This window comes from Canis aureus, chromosome 7, assembly GCF_053574225.1.
Source record: "Canis aureus isolate CA01 chromosome 7, VMU_Caureus_v.1.0, whole genome shotgun sequence".
NCBI classification, from domain to species: domain Eukaryota; kingdom Metazoa; phylum Chordata; class Mammalia; order Carnivora; family Canidae; genus Canis; species Canis aureus.
In genome coordinates, this window is record NC_135617.1 from 5,704,603 (window position 1) to 5,713,551 (window position 8,949).

Sequence of the window (8,949 nt, forward strand, 5' to 3'; positions counted from 1 at the left end):
ACCAACTTAACAAATACGATAAATAACCTTTTTTTGAGATTTTGATTGAAATTGATATCAATGCATAGATTATACAGATAGACTATGACCCTACTGTCCAGGGAATGCATGTCAAGCCACTCCCAAGAACTCCCCTTCCACACTTGGTTGACAATCTGGGTTGGCCTACAAATTTTGCAGCTCATTCAGTACCCAAATAGAGAACATCGCCAATCTCTATTAGTCTCTTTTGAACCAACGCCATCTCTCAGCTAACTATGAGTTACCACATTCATCTTAAGGTTACTGCTGACCACTCCTTCTTTATCCTTGTAAATGCTCTACCTAATACACTGGGCAGGAGTAGAAGTGGGTGGTAGTAATTCTGTACTCCCTAGAGGGAAGAGTCTGGTCCCAAATGTGGTTGGTTGATAGCAGTGTTCCTGAGGTGGTGTCCTGATACCTCTTGACCTCACTTCTGGTCTTAACAGTTCTGGGATGACACATGAGAAAAGTCCCATTCAATATCTTGTTTACATATATACCTTACAATCTTTGTTTGTAAGGCAGAGATTGTAAAATCTTTGGGAATAGGCACCTGTCTTGATAAATGTGGTATCTCTAGTATTAACACAGTACCAGGACAAAGAAAGTGATAAATAAATGTTTTTTGGAATGCATGGAACTCATGTGACTTTTTTTTTTTCATTCTTGAAAAACATTGAGTATCTCTGTACCTTTGAGATCTTGGGACCAAGAGAGAAGTTTCTGGATATTTGAGAAATTAAACTTTTATTAGTTTCAATGTGAAACCAGAACCTTCAGTAAAGTCTAAGATACAAAAGAGGGACAGGAACATGAGGCAAATGACTGTAGCTAACATCTCAGAAAAGCAGTCCACAGTAGGGCCAGCCACCAAAGTGCCATCCCATAGAGGACAGAGAAAGAAGCTAAGGGAAAGAAACAGTACAAGTATAAGAGACCTTTCCTACTCTCCTTGGGAAGTTTCAGCCTCCTTAATTGGTTAGCACCTGCTCTCTTCTTTTACCCTTTCTATTTCTTCATCAAAGATACAACCTTGAATGGGTTGTATTTGCCTGCCCATCCACCTTTACCTATTATTTTCCTACACAATCCACTCCATTAGCTCCATTCTGAAAATGTTTTTTGGTTTTTTGTTTTTTTTTAAGATTTTATTTATTTATTCATGAGAGTCACAGAAGAAGAGGCAGAGACATAGGCAGAGGGAGAAGCAGGCTCCCTGTGGGGCCCAATGCGAGACTCAATCCCAGGATCACGCCCTGAGCTCAACCACTGAGCCATCCACGTGCCCCTGAAAATGTTTTGATTATGACATAACCTGCACTGTGCTACTCACCAGCTATCACTGAGAAGGGGCTCTGCCGTGAGACAGTCGTCCATACTCTTGCACCCTTTATACGGACCATATCTCAGGGTTGTTTTTTGCAGTGAGCAGCCTTGAAGGATGAGATAATATCTCTCTCCCCAATAAAGAGCAAACTTGCTAGCTTCCTGCTCTAAAACACAGGTATCCCAAGCTCAGTGTTGTTCTCCTGCAATGTAACCCACTGGGTATCCAGGTCCATCTACTTGTAAGCCCATTCGCCATCCCCTCAGTGGGACCTGGAGCTTGGGGAACCACTGAGAACAACTGACACTGGCTACTGATTTTGCTGTGAGTAATACAGTATTTCATTTCTTACTCAGCTGTCTCATGTCTTCTCTCAGGATCTAGGAAAATAGCTTGCAAATAGGATGAAATCTCAAACTCTTTACAGTGCTTGACAGACTAAATAAATTGTAACCATGCAGTCAGTGAGGTGGTCTGCCTGCATCTGGAACCATCAGAAATGACTGTATTTTCTTTTTTTGCTACCAACCTGTCTACATCATTGTGGGAATTTTCTGAAAATTGGGCATATCTTAGAGGAGGACCTTTTAGAACTTGTGTTTGGGACTCTGACCCAAGGCCAAAAGGGAACACTTTCTTCCCCCCCCCCCCCCGAAAATTGGCTATACAAAATCTTTCTTCCTGTAATTAATGAAAGATGACAGCCAGTATCAGAACTGGAATTTATAGGGTCTAGGCCTCAGCCGACTCCTGTGTGCTTGGCTGGAAATTTAACATCTGTGCTTTTTCTTCACCTTCCCTCTTCCTGCCCTCTCTCTCCCTTAAACCCACAAACTGGCCAATTAACTTTCAAAATATGTCTTATTTGGAAATAATTTCAAACTTAGAGAAAACTTACAAGAATTAAGAAATAGTACAAAGAACATCCAGAAACCTCTTGTATATAAGCTTACAGTTAATTCCATTCTGTTGTGAATAATGTTAGCCTGAAGTTGCTATGTACTCAGAACATCTTTATTATCTCGAGAATTTAATAAGGAACTTGGTGATTGCGAGTTTGGGCACCTAGGATTTCTCCAATAAAATTATCTTCACCTCACATGAATATTAAGATATTTTATATCATAGTTCCACATGTATAATTTGTTATTGTCTTCAAAGCATGATTTCTAAAGGTGCCATTAAAGTTTGTTTTTTTTTTTTATTTCATTCCTTCCTTAGGATGAGATACAGTTTCAAGTTCATGGTGTCTATTGTTTGGAATGTTTGACTTTGAAATATTTATTTAATTTTCTCAGATCTTATAGATGTTAGTGACAAATGGTTTGTATTAGAAAACTACGACAAAGGAATTCTGAATATCTCAGATTAAAACCCTTTGCAAACGCCAGCACCACACAGATACCAGTTATGACTTGCAGTGACTGCACAGGGTGTCAGTCTTACATGTAGAAAAAAGAAAAGTAGCTTGAAGGAAATGGACAAGCAAACCAGTCGATAACAGATTAATTTTTTAATTATCTGGGATTCTGCATGCATGGTCTTGGTGCCAATCTGCGGCCAGGTAAATACAGCGGAAGATAGAATATTTTAATGAAAAATTCATAAATTCAGAAATGCTAATGGTGGTTATATTTCATTAAAATCTGATTTTATTATTGGCCAGTGGCAATTTGTAACATTGAAACCCGAATAGAAATGAGCAAAAATCATAGCAAGTTTGCTTACATCAGTTTAAAAACTTAGTGCCAGATCCACATTAATTCCACAGTTAAGAAAGAAAGGAGCTGGTTTTAACTAGGATTGAAGTTTCCCACTGTGACTTGTACTTGAAGAGCGTCACATTAACTTAAAATGGCATGGAAAGCTATCTTCCTAAAAAAATAAAGCCAGCACGTTCTTACCAGAATTGTACATTTTGGGAAGGCAAATAATAAATGATTCTATGAACATTTCAGCTAAGTTTAATAAAATTTCCGAACTAGCTTGTTGCAGCAAAAGCTGGAAGGCATTTTCATAAGTTTTGCAATACATAAAATCTGTAAGGTATATAAGTCGAAGCATATGAAATTTGTTTGCCCAGGAAACTTTCTAACATGCTAATGTGTACATGAACAATGTGATTCATGAAGGATGACCTTCCCTGATAATGACAGATATTCCAGGGACAGAGACAGGGTCTACGGCAATAGGAAGCTTTTCAGAGCAGACGTGGATGTAGGCATACCCTCCTGGGAATCGGAATGAAGTAATTCTGAATAGAGAGAGCCTGGAGACGCTCAGCTCACCACAGTAAGAATCCTAATGGCAAGGACAGGGAAGAAGAAACTTAAAGGTTGGAATCTGCTAATGCAAATGGTTGGTTCTGATTAGTACATGGGGTAAAGAGCTGGGGAGCCAGGGCCAGGAGAGAAGGCATATTAGTGATTTCTTAGCAGAGCCCAGAAGACGGCAGTCAGGTTGTCTAGAAAGCATGGAAAGCAGTTTCGATGTCAGTATGGTGGACATGGCCCAGACAGGGAAATACCATGCTGCTCCAGAAACAAGGACGGCCTGTCTGAAGGAACTCAACATGGGCTTAATAAGCCCTCAGGCAGGCAAACAGTATCCTGTCTTGCCCCCTCTCCATCCCCAGGGCTAGGGAAAGCCTTCCCAGGGTGGTCTGCACAAGGCAGTTTAATCTGCCAGCCATTTGGGTGACTTAAGATGTGCCTTGTACTACAGTCAAGATTACAACCCACAACAATCACGCTATGTTACAGGGAAGGGGGGAGGGATAGGGATTTGACTGTGACGGAAGAGAATAAAGTAAAACCCTGAACGCAAAGGAACTGACTCTTTAGGTGAGATTTACCTTGTCTCATTTTGGGGGGCAGGGGGCAGGGGAGAAGGGGCTTCCAAAAGGCAGCTCAAAGTAAACCAAAGCAAATGATTAAACTGTGACAAAAGGGTAAGAGTTTAGAGGAAGGAGAGGGTATGCCATGGGACTTAGGTGTTATCCCTAAGGGAAAACAACATTGTTTAAAAAACACCACCACCAAGATAATAATTACTATCATAAGAAGTTAATTTTTTATGTTGAAAATTTTTTTCCTTAGGGAACAATTGATTTTTTCTAAGTTGAAGAAACAGGGGTACCTGGGTGGTGCAGTCAGTTAAGGACCCGACTCTTGGTTTTGGCTCAAGTCATGCTCTCAGGGTCGCAAGACTGAGCCCCATGACAAGTTCTATGCTCAAGGCAGAGTCTGTCCCTACCCGCCCCTGCCCCCATACTCTCTCTGTCAAATAAATAAATCCTTTAAAAAAAAAAAAAAACATATATCCAGATTCTTAAAAGTCTTACAGACATAATCCCCAATTATGCAAAAATAAAACATAGAACTCTTGAATGAACTATATCAGATATATCTCTAATCCTAAGATTGCCATTTTTCTATAGCTCATATCTCTAATCCTAAAATTGCCATTTTTTCTACAGCTTATATGCATTTTCCACATAAAATTTATTTCAAAAATAAGACATTTTTAAAAACCATGCTTTAGAGCTTTAAAGTATATATATATATAATATATATATATTATATATATACACTTTATACACACAAAATGTTTACTTTTTATACCTTCCATTCTCTCCTGGGATAAATTTCCCACCTCAGGCATAAGGCCCCCTTCATCTCATCCTACCCCACCTACCCCTTCCTACCTACCTCAGTGCTGCCTCTGTCCACTGTGCTGGCAACTCTGCAGCTCCCTAATACAACTGGGCATACAACACCCCCATAATGCTTCACCCCCATCTCACCAGCAAAATGCACTAGTCCTCTTCCGTATTTCGAGTGGGCTTATTGTACACTCTCAGTAAGTCAATAAGCTCTAACCACCCGTAAGATTTTTGACTAATGGTTTATTACCTATAGCATCTTTGACAGGAGAGCTTGAAGACTGGAAAAGCTTACCCCAAAAGAATGCTAAGTTAACAGGTGATTTTGGGCACTTCAGGAAAGCTTTGGGCCAAGGTTTCCTGGATGCCTCTCAACTCACACCCAAGACTTGAGTTGTCTTGGTTATCTTGTGATGTTAGTACTGCAAGAGAGCCCCTAAGTGATGTCCAGTAAACACAGCTGTAGAGGAAGGAACATCATGCCAAATCCAGCTGTGTCAGCTGAGCTCATCCAACCCTACCCTTGCATATTATATAACCCTAAAAAACCCTGTTTTTCTTTGGTAAAACTCATGTTATTCTAGATATAGCATTTTGAGATCTTTGGATAAATTAAATTGTGCCAGGTATCCCATTATCCAGTATGAGAGCTAGTCTTTCTAGAAATAGGATAAAAGAATAAGAGATTAGGTAATATAGGATATGAAACAAAGCCATCTCTGGGCTGGTTTAAACTTAAAATACTTTATTCAGTTTCTGGGAAAATTGATTGAAGGAAGAAAGTACATATTATGCATGCAAATTTATTTAATATATTCTAGAATGAGCTACCTTTTAGATATATTTATGTACTTCTGTAATTCATCAATGAGATTTATTAGACCTCTATCATCAGTATTTGATTCAGGCTTATATTTTCAGCAGGAAATGATTTGTCTTCTCAAAGAAAATGTGTAATCCCTGGAGTTCTTTCAAATATGTTCCATTTTCATACCTAAAAATAATGCTATCCAAGTAAATTTTTTATCAATAGCAGTGCAAACTGTCATGAGTTATATGTGGCTTTAATTTGATGTTCATTAGTGAAGCTAAAAGGTAAAATACTAAACTCACTATATTTCTTTCCTGGACTCCTGCTGAACACCACAAAAATAGAAACTGTTAAAAATAATATGGAGTAGAATTTTTTTCCTGCTATGGTATTTTAGAAAAAGCTACCCTAGTTAGATGCTGGAACACAGAGGATATAGTATCTAAATGATAATACTTCTAAATAATTTTCAGCCGCACAATTTAAATGCTTAAGATTACCATTACTTTTCAACAGATCAACAAACATTAATTAACACTTATGTGAGAGGCATCTCATATACAGGGAAAACACCAAGCATAAATATTCAGTAAGTATTTGTATAGCTCCACAGCACAGTAATAATAAAACATTAGGATGAAAAAGACCCATTCATTCAGTACGTCTTCAGATGTTCCTAAGTCCTCAATGATAATCAATTTTCTCCAAATCCTGAGGTATCACAGAAAAAAAAAAAACCTGCAGGACACCGTACTGATTCAGAATCACCAGCCAGGGTATACCTGGGTTTCTCAGGGGTTGAGCATCTGCCTTTGGCTCAGGGTTGTGATCCCAGGGTCCTGGGATCGAGTCCTACCTCGGGCTCCCTGCGTGGAGCCTGCTTCTCCCTCTGCCTGTGTCTCTGCCTCTCTGTGTGTGTGTCTCTCAGGGATAAACAAAATCTTAAAAAAAAAAAAAAGAATCACCAGCCAGGGCCAGCCTGAGGTAGGAGGAAAGGAAAGACACGCACACATGTGTGTGTTTGTATACGTGTACATGTACGGACCCTGTCTCTCCTTTAGCTGAAGAAGCTAGTATTATTAGCACATCACTTTTTAAAAATCTCATTTGGCATAGATTTTTCTTTTTTTAAAGACATGGATGTGGAATATATTTCTGTGTGGTGTCTCCATTGTCGGGAGTGCTTGCTTGAAGCAGAAGGGAGAAGTTGGCTGAGTTCAGTCAAAACCAGATAGTCTGCCAGAGGACAGTGTGACAGTGAAGGGACACACAAAGGGTTTATGTTGCCCTGATGGGCAGTGGGAATTCAAGGATGACTCTCAATGGTCCCCTGACATCTCTGCCTTTCATTTTGTGGCCTGTCACATGTGGACATCGTTACTAGACCTTGAGACATCAGAGGGAGACTGGAAATGGTTAAAGAAAGCAGCTGAGCACTGCTTTATTTTCTTTTGTTTCATTTTAACTAAAGTCAATTGCAAAATTGAATGCCTGCAAAACCCGAAATAACAAAGGTTTCCATTAGTCAGTAAAATCATCAAAAGCTAATACAGCAGCAGTGCTTTATATACATTCTATTATTTCATCTTCGCAGCCCCCTGGAGGGTAGGCATCAGGGTGGTCCCCATTTTACAGAGTCGAAGGCACAGCAGGTTAGATGGGTGTCCTGAGCCACCCACCCCCAAGTAGTGACTAGCAGAGTTGGTCTTTGAACCCCGATAGCCTGGCTTCCGAGCCAGTGCTTTGCACCACTACCCCCCCCCTTGCATACAGCGGGAACACTTGCAGAGTTGGGTGCCTCGGGGAGGTGAGGCGGTCCGCGTCTGCCTCGGCCGGAGCTCTGGTAAACCCAGCGAGTCGGAGTTGGGGACTGTCGTGTGCACGCTTACTGAGTTCCCGGCTCTGGTCTCCGTGTGATCGCTGATGACGACAGGTGAGCTCTTTCTCTTGCTTTCCACTTACCTGCGGATGTGGGGGCAATTGTCTCTTTTAAAAGAGCCATGTGTGTCTACTAAACCTCTGGATGTGGTGATGGAGTTTTCGTTCTTCTGAGACATTACACATGACGTTTTCCCAGTAAGAGAAGACCTATTATGGACCACACACACACACACCAAGGAACAAAACCCACAACACCTCACCAGAACAGACCACCATGAAATACGGAAGAAACTTATTCAAACTCTACTGTTATCTTTTAAAACAAATAAATGGGTGGCGAGAAGGTAATTTTGTACCTGCCACAATAATAGGACTAAAGCTCCAGTGATAAGCAAGAGTCCATCAGGCAAGAAGAGCTTTGAGATTAGGTGGTCCCCACAGAACAGAATTAACCTCGTGATTAACCAGTCATGGGATTTTAGGACTACCAGCTCATCTAAAAAATATAACCCTATAACCTGCTAATTCCACTCTTGCAGGTGCATTCTTCTTCTTCTTCATTTTTTTTTTTTTTTTTTTGTCTTCAGGCTTTCTTTCTTCCTGAGACTCCTTCTAAAATGCAGCTTCCCCTGGGAGAGGGCACAGCTTTTGCCTTTATCAGCCCACACCTGATACTGCTCATCACATTAGCAGGGGTTAGAGGCCAGGCAGCCAAGTAGGAGAACAGCCCGTGGAATCCGGCAGAAAAGGTGCCCAGAAGGGCCAGAGAAAACTACATTAGCTCATAGATTTTCCCATGCCTGGGCCGCCTCGGAAATTTGATAAGTACAGTGTTCAACCTAGAAAAAAATAAGGCTTTTGAAAGCCCTTTACAAAGGGAGTCTTGTTTAACTCTGACCCCACCGTTCTTCTGGTTGCTTGAGCTTCGAGTCTTAGATCTAAGGCAGAGACAGTTGTCCACTCCTGTCTCTCCCACGTGAACCAGTCGGTTATCAAGTTGCACCGCATTTCTCTTTGCATTCTTTTTTCTACTTACCCCTTCCCTTGAATTCCGACTTTTAACATCACAGCTTGGACTCTTGGTACTCAAATTACCAAGTGACAGCTTGCCTGGGGTGACCGTGTGACCGTGTGACCGTGGATCACAAATTGCTCTGAGATGGCCCATGCCTAAATGAGAGTAGGCCGCCCCGAGGCCCGCTCTTCACGAGCACCGTTTCACCCTAATGTCAGTTCAGGACC